Source organism: Lactuca sativa, chromosome 5 (assembly GCF_002870075.4).
Source record: "Lactuca sativa cultivar Salinas chromosome 5, Lsat_Salinas_v11, whole genome shotgun sequence".
In the NCBI taxonomy this organism is placed as follows: domain Eukaryota; kingdom Viridiplantae; phylum Streptophyta; class Magnoliopsida; order Asterales; family Asteraceae; genus Lactuca; species Lactuca sativa.
In genome coordinates, this window is record NC_056627.2 from 239,355,257 (window position 1) to 239,366,666 (window position 11,410).

Consider the following 11,410-nt stretch of genomic DNA (forward strand, 5'->3'; position numbering starts at 1 on the left):
CCGGCACTGCTGGCCTTTCACCCAATGATCAGAATTCATTGGTCTCTTCTTGGGACCCTCTACTATACGCACCTAGCACGAACCTCTCTTCTTAAAGTGCTTTAATCGATCTCGCATCTACAACCTTTTGGAAATCATATCCTTCAGGGTCTGACACCCTGCCACGCTCACTAGCTCACTTGCCAATGGCTAAGCTGCAACAACTAGAACATCCTCTATCCCCAATCCGGGTCACAAACTTCTCCCTGAAGCTTCTCAGATTCTCCAAGATTCTCACCGATTCGAGTACAGATCCTGTGCTTTCAGTAGTATGGGCCCAATACTACCTTCCACACCTATCCATACTTTCCTCAATAATCCTGCCAAATCCTCCAAGTTACTTCCTCGACTGATACACCCAGGTCTCACTGAGCCTCACTACTAACCCACTGAAACATATCCTAGGCTTTCCTAGGTTCCCGAACTCACCCAGTCCTCAGCTGCTGAAAGATTCCCAGTAATGTCAACTAGTTACCTTATGAATATAGCCACATGCAACAGAGATCAGATAATCCTTCAAGTAAGAGATTCATCTCTAGAACGGCTGGAATCAGATAAGAGCTGCGCAATAAGGTCAAGTCCATCACTCTATGATTATCCGGCCTGTGTCCCATGTGACTTAGCATATTCACTTATTAGCTGACTCACATCACTAAGAGTCCCACAAAGCACAAAGAAAATAGCATTCAGACAATGAAAAATCTGACCATCATAATCCACTCAAATCGCTCTATTCTCTAATCAGGAATCTATATATGCAATTCAAAGGCTCATACAATCAGGCATAACCTAAACAGGCTATCCTATCACTGACTGATAAGTACTAGCATGCAAGTATACAAGAACATATAATAGACGTATAAGGCATCCTCCTAGATCCTTAGCCCTAATCTGGCATGCAGTTCTCATAATCATATCATATCATATCATAACATAACATGTATGGCTATCTTGGGGAAAACTTACTTGAGCTCGGCTAATTGCACGCATTACACACTTTTTTCTTTTCAAAGTTTTGTTCTCTTTTCAAATTATTTTCAAACTTATTTTAATAAAAGGGTTTTTACTTTTGAAAATTTTCATACCAAATTCTTAGTTTGAGTCCATACACACCCAGGAGTGTGCCCGAATCCCTCAAACCAAGGTTTTGATACCAACTTGTAACATTTCAAAATTCAAGACCAAAAATTTCGTTTTAATTAAGTTATTATATAAAACCAATAGTATAAAAAACATTCATATTAATATCTCATTTCAAAACCAAGTGTCAATAATCAAAACATATTATCATAAAAACATATCAGAGTGAAATCCTAATGTTCTCATGTACAGAAAACATAGTGTGATGCGCTGCGATCAAGCCGACTCTTTTCCTTTGAAAACGAGTACCTTAAACCAAAACAGTAAACCGTAAGCACGAAGCTTAGTGAGTTCCCCCATCATACCACATACCATTCAAATCACGTACTGCCAAGCATATCCGAGTATTGGCCTACCCCTTCGGTATCTTTCAACCGGTATCCAAGGACTGGTTAACCCCTATCACTACCACATAATAACATATCATAACATACATAATCATATTTTCAGGAATGTGTGGGTACTCGACCTACCCCTTCGGTATCTTCCAACCAGTAACTGAGAGCTGACCTCCCCTTCGGTATCTTTCAACCAGTAACCGGGAGCAAACCTCCCCTTTGGTATCTTTCAACCGGTAACCGGGAGCTAACCTCCCCTGCGGTATCTTTCAACCGGTAATCGGGAGCTAACCTCCCCTTCGTTATCTTTCAAACGGTAATTTTTCTCTTTCTCCGTCTACCACTACCACATAATAACATGACATAAACATACTGGTAGGCATGCATGCGTTCAGACAACCCCTTCGTTATTTTTCAATCGGTATCTGGGGACTATTTCACCCCTACTACTACTAACATGTATCACATAGCATCCTAGCACACAAACATAACAGATAAGAGCATACCAGATAATTATCACAAAGAAAATTATCTAACAAACAAATACTACTAGTGGGCCGACATTGTGGCCTTAGACCCACTTCTACTGGAAGGTAACTCACCTCACATTGCTGAAGTCCCGAACACACAACCGCAACTGCTGGATAACAGAATCCCGATTTGTCAATATCAAAACATCACCCAATTAATAATTGGGTCCCAACACATAACCATAAATACATACTTGGGTAGTTACTACATTACCCCAAGGTTGGCTTATTCAAGCCCAAGGCCCAATCCATAGGCCCAAAGTCAACTAAGGATCAAAGCCCAACATATGGCCCAATTTTCCAAATTAGGCCCAAGCCTTTTCATGGTCCTATTTTAAGGCCCAACATCATATAGTCATTAAGGCCCAAACTATGGCCCATCCACGACCTAATTTTCCAAATTGGGCCCAAACCCTCATATGGGCCTTACCCTAAAGCCCAACAACATATTCTAGTCCCTATGATTATTCTTGGATGGCCCATTAATAATCCCATCACCAAGGCCCAACTCAAGGCCTAAGTGAAATTAGGGTTTCACAAAAAAGATGATTAGGGTTAAGTTTTCCAACTTAACCCATTAAGGACTTAATCCATTAAGTCCAATCTTGAGTTAGGTTGATTGCAAGTGATTATTAATTAATATATTACATTCATTAAATAATTATGATGAGGTATCGATAAACCCCAAATTAGGTTTTTATAGCTTTAGAGTTTTCCAAACCCTAATTAGGGTTTCCAACCTATCTCAGCCTAATAGGCCCAATAGCTATGTCCTTAGATCCATTAGGGTCCATTAAGCCCGTTAAACACATGTTTGGGCTTTAATGTCAATTAGTGCTTCATTGGGTTCATTAGGGTTTGACGAGGCCCATTAGGGTTTCAAGCATCCCAAAGCGAATCAACACAACAAGGCAAAGCACACCGCCACCCGACATGGCGGCCGGTGGCTGCAGGAGGTGGCAGCCACCACCCTAAGGTGGTGGTTTTCAATTTCTTTCCATTATTCCATTTTTACAATTCACAATGAAAATACCAAAATAAATGCACACATACACTACACTAAGATAAACACACACACAGACACGCAACCACCCTTGCGGTGGCCGACGGTGGCACGTGGCGGCAACCACCATGGTTGGCAACCATGGTGGTTTTTTCTCGGGTATTACCAGCGAAATAACACACATGTCACACCAAAAATGTCGACAGCCACATGAATCCTCGAGCACACACCCCCATAGCCTCAGCCTAGGCAGCGGGTGTCGCCGGAAAAAGCAAAACAATGGTCCCACGACCACCAACGACGACAAGGATGTCTCCAACGTCGTATCCACCGTGAACAACGAGAGAGAGAGAGAAGTTGAAGAAGGGTTGCGGCTGAGAGGCTCACGTGACGCCTGGGACTTCGACTAAAGACGACAGTTGATCGGGGCTTTGACTGGTCGGAGGACGAGAGGAAGTCCGGTGGGTGATGACCTCAACAGAGGTGGTGGTGCGGCACCGGAAAACGAAAAGGGAGGCATAAGGTGGAGAGATGGCGGTTGTAACTTAGTTTCTAGGGTTAGGGTTTGAAGTGGGATTGGTGACGGGTTATATACCCCGATTCCCCAAACATACATCCATAATGATAAGTTTAGCCCCTCCCTTCCCTTTTTTTTCTTTCAAAGTGAACCCATAAATTACCATTTGGACCCTGCCTCTTAAAACCTTTACAAATTAAGTCCAACTTTTACCAAGTAGTCCCTCTATCAACATTTATTTTCAAATGAAATCCAAAATTTACTATTTAGCCCCTTCTTCCATAATTCCTTTTCATAATAAGCCCATAATTTACTAAACAACCCTCAACCTCCAAAATTCTTTACAGACTAATCCGAAAATTACATTTTAACCCCTAAACTTCCAATTATAACCTTTTGAACTCCCAAAACTAACTTCTTGCTACACTATTCCGCTTTCGGGCCTATTATTCACTTATTACTTCACTTAATTATTTATTTAATAAACAGGGTGTTACAGACATGACGGTTGAAAGGAAGGTGGATATTCTTTAAAGAGTTCATAGCGCTGTTTTTTTAGTTTGACAGACAAAGTAGTAAGAGAGGTTGTGGATCAATGGTGTGCTGATAGGCTTCGGGAGACATTGTGTGACAAGTATCAAAATAATTCTCTAATGAACTGGCTATACCAAAAGCAACGTTTGTATACTATTAGGATATTAGAAATCACCCAAGTGAAGGATCATCTGGACAACTTCAATAGGATCATCTTGGACCTACAAGGTGTGAATGTAAATATTATAGATGAAGATCAAGCACTTATCCTCTTATGTTCACTGGAAAATTCTTAAGAGAATTTAGTTGATAACTTGTTGTATGGTAGGACAACAATCAATGTGAATGAAGTTAAAGATTCTTTGATGTCCAAGGATTTGAAAAGAAAATTTCAGTTGGAGAAGAAGTTTTATGTTCCAGTTTGTTCGTAGGCAGAGGAAGAACATCAGAGAGAGGTGGAGGTCACAAAGGGAAGTCAAGTTCCGAATCTAAAGCCAATATTAAATGTTATAAGTGTGAGGAAAAGGGGCACTTCGGAAGGGATTGTTCATTACTGAAGAAAGGAATAATGGTGTTTGACCAAGCAACAACATTTTTGTTGTGGTTCAAGGAAATTATGATGAAGGGGATGATGGTGAAGTTTTGACAGTTTGTACATCTAGTTCTATTGATGATTGGGTCTTGGACTATGGAGCATCCTATCATATGACATTCAATTGCAACTGGTCTGACTCCTTTTAAAATGGCACAGTCAAGATGTGTAATGATTGGGAGAACAATATCAAGGGTAGTGGCACAGTGCAGATCAAGATACATGATGGGATGGTCAAGAAACTGGATTGTTGGTTCGTTCCAGAGATTCAAAAGAATTTGATTTCTCTTGGCACTTTGGCGAAGGATGGATTGAAGTATTCTAGAAAGTGTGACTGGTTAAGAGTCTCCAATGGTGCTCCTGTAGTTATAAAGGGAAGGATGAATCCTCATGGGATTTATATTCTAAATGGTTGTATGGTTGGGGGAACGGTGACTGTATTGCAATCCTTGGATCAGTATGATGATGAAAGGAAGTTATGGCATCATAAGTTGGGGCGTGTGAAGGAGAAATGGTTGGTTGGTGGAGATGAAATTGGAAATGCTAAACCTAGTGAGCTTATGTTCAAGAGATTCAACACAAGGTGAAATTCAGTTAAGTTCAACACTCTAGAAAGGAGATTCTTGAGTGTGTTCACTCAGATCTATGGGGTCTCTTTCCCGTGAAGTCTCATGGTGGATGTCAATACTTTGTAACTTTTACTTATGATTATTCATGGAAGACTTGGGTGTATGTTTTGAAGACAAATGATGAAGATGAAGAGTTTGGGTGGCTCAAGGAGTGGAAGACAATGGTTGAGAAATAGAATGGGAACCATGTCAGGTCACTCAGAACAAAAAATGGGTTGGAGTTCTGCAATGCTTCGTGTGACACCTTCTGCAAAATAGAAGGTACATTGAGGTATCGCACTGTACGGCTAACACCACCGCAAAGTGGTGTGGCAGAATAGATGAAACATTAGTGGAGCATACTCAGTGCATGCGATTATCTGCTAATTTATCAGAGCAATTATGGGCAGAAACAGTCTGCACTGCTTGCTATCTTGCGAATATCTCTCCATCAACTGCAATTTATTGTAAGACTCCTCAAGAGGTGTGGTCTAGAAAACCCTCTTATAATTACGGAATACGAATGTTTGGATGCTTTGATTATGCTCATGTGAATGATGGTAAACTAGAGCGTAGGGAAATGATGTGCATATTTCTAGGATATACATCTGGAGGAAAAAGGTTATCGTATGTGGTGTACAGAAGATCAAACTCCAAAATTCGTTATTAACATAGATGCAACCTTTGAATCTGCTATGTGTAACCAAAGAAGAGGTGGTATAAGTGTTGCAGGGACGAACACAGTTTTATGATAAATTAAAATCAACATGGTGGCGTAGATCAACATTGACGTGAGTAATCTCTTGATCAACTCATGAAATAAGTGTAAGGTGATGTTGATGCCATGAAAGACAACTTCAAGAATCTTATAGAGAATAAGTTTGTGATGAAAGATTTTGAAGATGAAAAGAAGATACCAAGGATGGAGATTCGGATTTATAGAAGAGCACGATGGTTATATATTTATTATTAATTTGAGAAAGTCTTGTGGTCGTTCTATTGTGATCAGTCTAAACTTGATGGTACTTCTCTGTTATTTCGAGGCAAGCAGGAAAAAGCTCATTGGGAAGTGATCAAGTAGATCTTGCGACACTTGAAGGGAATGCTTGATGTTTGTCTGGTGTATGGTGCTAATGCATGACATTTACACTTGGTTAGACTGATAGACTTGGTCCATGAAAGTGATCTGCAACTTAGAAGATTATTGGCGGTTGTTCTCATTCAAACTCTTCTTTTGAAGGTGGAGAAACCTATCACACTCTATGAAAATTTATGCATTCAAAAGTCTAATGCCAAGGAGAATCCGGAAGACATGGTGACAAGGTTGTTTCCCGAAGAGAAATTCAAGCTTTGCTTGGACTTGGTGGATATTCCTAGGAGGTCATGGCAGGAAGGGAGAGGAAGTTCTTATTTGACGTGGAGTTTAGAGGATGCTCAAGTCAAGGTGGAAATTTTTATATGTGAATCGAGCATTTGGAGCATTGGTATGGAGCATGTGAGTTCAATTGAGCATATGGAACTCAATGGAGCACTTAGGGTTCACGAAGCATGTAACAAAGGAACAGATCTTCTGAGAAGGGGATGGATCTCTTGACAAAGGAACAAATCTTCTAAAAGGAGGTATGAAGTACCTGGAAGTTGAATGGAGCATCCTATGCTTGGATCCTCCACTTAGAAGTCAAGGTGATCCACTATCGGAACTTGATATTCCACGAAGTGACTTGATATGGGACAAAGTGACTTGATATGCCACTAATTTACATGATATTCCATCAAGTGATAGGATATACCACCAAGCCACATGATATGCCACCAAGTGACAAGATATGCCATTCATGAGGTGGATGTTCCATTGTGAAGTGGATGTCTAGATATTCTAACCTTGGAGAGGATGTTTCATGCCTTGTTCAAGATGTACCATCTTGATGCAAGGATGTGCCACTTAGTTCCTTGTTATTCCTAGGTATACCTTGTTGAACCATATGCTATGAAGTCCCTTATGTTGATCAAGATTGTTCAAGGAAGCTTAGAAGTTAAAGATGCTCAAGGATTATTGCTTGATGTGCCACCATGATGGTTGATATGCCCTGGTTATGCTAATATTCCACTCTTGCATCATGATATGCCATTATGGATCATGATGCTCTATCATGTGTGTTGCTGATGCTCATGCAAGGATGAATGTGCAAGAAGATGTTGCATGGCTAATTATGATTGGTGGACACCTTTCATTGACCTATGGGTCGATGGGATTGGACCATTAGGGTTTTAGGTCTGATCCATCAAGTAAAAATATGGATGCATGCTAAGTCTGTTAGATTAGTGTCTAAATCCATAACTATAATTGGTATGTACTTGACCTGATTTGCATGGTCCATTTGGGTTGCATGCCATCGGAACAATTTGGATAGACTTTTGTGAGAAAAGGATATTTATGATTTGTTAATGTATTATAAGTTCTAATATATTAATCTGAAATCATATTATTTAATTAGTATTGATCAAGAATTAATTTGGAATTAATTCTGTGATCAAAAGGAGACTAATTAAATACATGGGGATTGATTGTGTAAATCATTCATTCTTATATATGTAGGCTTATGATCCATAGTTCTTCATGTTGGGCTAAATACATGGAGTAACCCATAGATACTCCATGGAGGTTTTAACCCATGGAGCATGAAGAATATGGAAAGACATGAGTTACATGGAGTACCCTTAATAGCCACAATATATAAGGACCTCATGGCTCAAGAAATTGGCACTATGTTGTGTACACATGAGGGCTAGCCGATTTGAGCATAAGAACTTTTCACTCAAGTTATTCCAAGTTGTTGGTGGTGTTGTGTGAACCATTTGAGGTGTCACACTTGAGGCACTAGGCTCTTAAGCTCCATGGAATCAAGCTACTCCATCAAAAGGTATGTCATTCTACTAGTTTCTTGTAGTATTGTTGCTTCATAGTATGATAGTTAGGATGAAACCTTGGAATATCAATTATTTGCATGTAGAATAGAGAAAACATAGATCCAAGGTTTATAGGGTTGCATGTACACAATAAGAGTGTTAGAATGCTTAAAACCCATCAGTGGTATCAGAGCCTAGGCTTGTTTTTCATTTATACTTGATGCAAACTTTTTTTTCAAAACCAAAATCTGCCAAGATTGGAAAACTCAACGAGTTCTGGCCAAAAACTCGCCGAGTTCATGAGTTAATACATGAACTCGATGAGTTCCTTATAGAACTCGACGATTTGGTCTTCCAATTTGCATATTTTCAAGTTTTTTTGGCTGGAATTGGACTAGGAACATTACCCTAAGCTGTTTTTGAACTTGTAAACCTATTTTTGATGTGGTAATGTTCATGCTTATCCAATTTCATAGATAATTGTCAATAGATTTATGTTTTGTATTAGTTTAATGGTTAGGCTAATTACATGAAAAGTATTTGATTTGAATTATCTTGTTCTTATGAGTTGATTTAGATTAATAGAAAAGTTATGTGATAATATGTTTTCAATCCAAATAGATCTAAAAGTTGTTCATAATATGTGTTTTTGTAACTTGTCCTCAAGTTATATGAAAGGTCATATTTATGATTATTAAAAACTCATAAGATTTCCATAAGTTATGAAAACGGAGAGTCTCATTTTGAAATGTTTTAAAGTCTTCCATAACTTGTCCTCAAGTTATGGAACTTGAAGAGTTTTTCATTAAAACTACTTTAAACACATAAGATATGGAATTGAAAAGTTTTTTAATCGTTCAAAACATGCCCTCAAGTTTTGGAATTTGTAAAGTTTCTTCTCATGAATACTTTAATTCCAAGTAAAACCTTAGAATTTTAAAAGTTAAAATTCAACCCTTATACTTTATAGTATTATAAGTTAATAATAATAATAATAATAATAATATATATATATATATATATATATGTATGTATAAGATCAAAAGTCAGTCTTACCGTTAGTAGGCATCATTCACGAAGCCGGTCTATAAGGGGGTATAAGGTTACTGCCTACAAAATGGTTGATTAATGGGTGTCCACTCTCACCCACCGCTTTCTTGACTGGTGGAGGGTCATTAGCCGAATGGATAGGACAAGGACTACAATTCTCCCTTCATTATAAGTATAATGATAAACATAAAGTAACTAAACCTTTTATAGATTCTCAATCTTAGTTACTTTAGGACAATGTGAATTTGGTGCTAACCCATGAAATTACACTTTGCACTTTGCTTAAGTCGTTAGTGGAGCGTGTGTGGTTAACCGGCACACTAACCTAGATTTAACAAGGTAGGCAAAGGGTAACTTAATGTTTACCATAGGATCGGTGGAGCGCGTGTGCTTAACTGGCACATCGATTAAGTGATATATATTAAGGGTACCAAGTATATTTGCATGGTTATTTACACCTTGTTTTGTGATCCTCGACATCCCAGTCACAAAACAGGAGAGGGCACAATCGAGATTGAAACATGCCATTGAAAAGTTCAATGAATCTCAAAAGATCTATGAGTTTCAAATCCAATTAAAACCTAATAAGTTATTTCGTTTTTCATGGTGGAAATTGGTGAATCGTCATTCGCCTACCTTCAAATATTTTATAGCTTGGATTACGGCATCCCTCTTCCAAGTTATAAAATATTGTGTTGGGTCCTAGCCTTAATATTTCATATTGGGTGTTATATTAAGGATTTTAAATCAACTAACTTGAAATTCTCCCAGTGTAAATGTCTGGTTTAGACAACTATGATCTTCCCAAATCTCATGGAATTCATACTTCTCTTCCTCCACCTCCTCCAATTATTCTCCCTATCCCACAAGTTCTTGAATAGTTCAAGGTCACTCAAGTCCTATTGGCAAGCAAATTCTGTGTGTTCTCACATCTTGGAGATAAAGTCACATATTGACAAGCCGGGAGAGTTGGGTGTTAAAGTCTTGAGAAAGTTGGTTGCTCAATCACTTTCTAAGTCACATAGTGAGTTCTTTTGGGACTACTATGTAATAGACTATGACATGACCCTTAATGATCTTATCTATTTTCTTGGTGTTGTTGAATCAGCAATGATTTGGGGATCTGGTAAAGCAAATTTGATTAGTAGATCAACTTCCCAAACTACCATGGACAATGACAATTGGTAACATTGGATATCCAGAAAAACTTTCTCTTCCCAATGGAAAGGGATCAGCCATAGTCAACTTGGTTGACCAAATGGTAAAGAGAAAGGCAAGTATAAGATAGTCCAGTGTACCATTCCCAAAGGGTCCATACGTTTCTATTGCAAAAGGAATGGGCGTTGGTTGCGAAGCTGCCCTAACTACCTGAAAGATCTGAGAGAAGGTCAAATCAAAAGGTTTGACTCTGCTTTAGGTAAGTCCACTATCTAACTCTCTTAAGTTCCTATTTGAAGGTTCTTAATACATTTTAATATATGGCAGGATCAAGCAAAGAGAAGGATGATTAAAAGAAGACTATGTTGAATCTGATCGCGAAGATGGATTTCAATCGCATGGTTCGAAGATCGGATTCCTGAGCTACTACATAGGAGTTATGATAGATTGCTAGAAAAATATGTAATAGCATAGTTTTAATTTAAAGTTGCATTGTAAAGAAAAAAAAATTATCCGCATTTATAAATAAATAAAATTTTGTTTTATTTTATTATATCTCCTTGCAATGACATTTATGAAAAACTAATGTTTGTATGTTTCTAGCAATAATGGAAATATGAATTTGATTCTTTCATTTGTGGTAGTGTCTGAATTTACCAAATAAGGAAAGATTCTCATCACCCAAGTTTTCAATTGGATAGAAACTTGGAATCATACAAGTCGTATGACGAATGAGAATTTTCATCTTTGGAAAATTAAGACGAATTCCTTGTTCACATGTATATGTGAGTCAAGTGAAGGACTAAGGGATCGAGTACACATTCTGGTACACTGGTCAAGTCCACCACAAAAGATCGATAAGACTATTCGTCATGATTTACTAAAGCTTAGTAAATATGGTTATACTTACATCTTTAAGTATAATTATGAAACATTGGAAAAGTTACAATGTATGGCAGAATGAATGAGAAGAAACAAATTACGCAGAAAGATA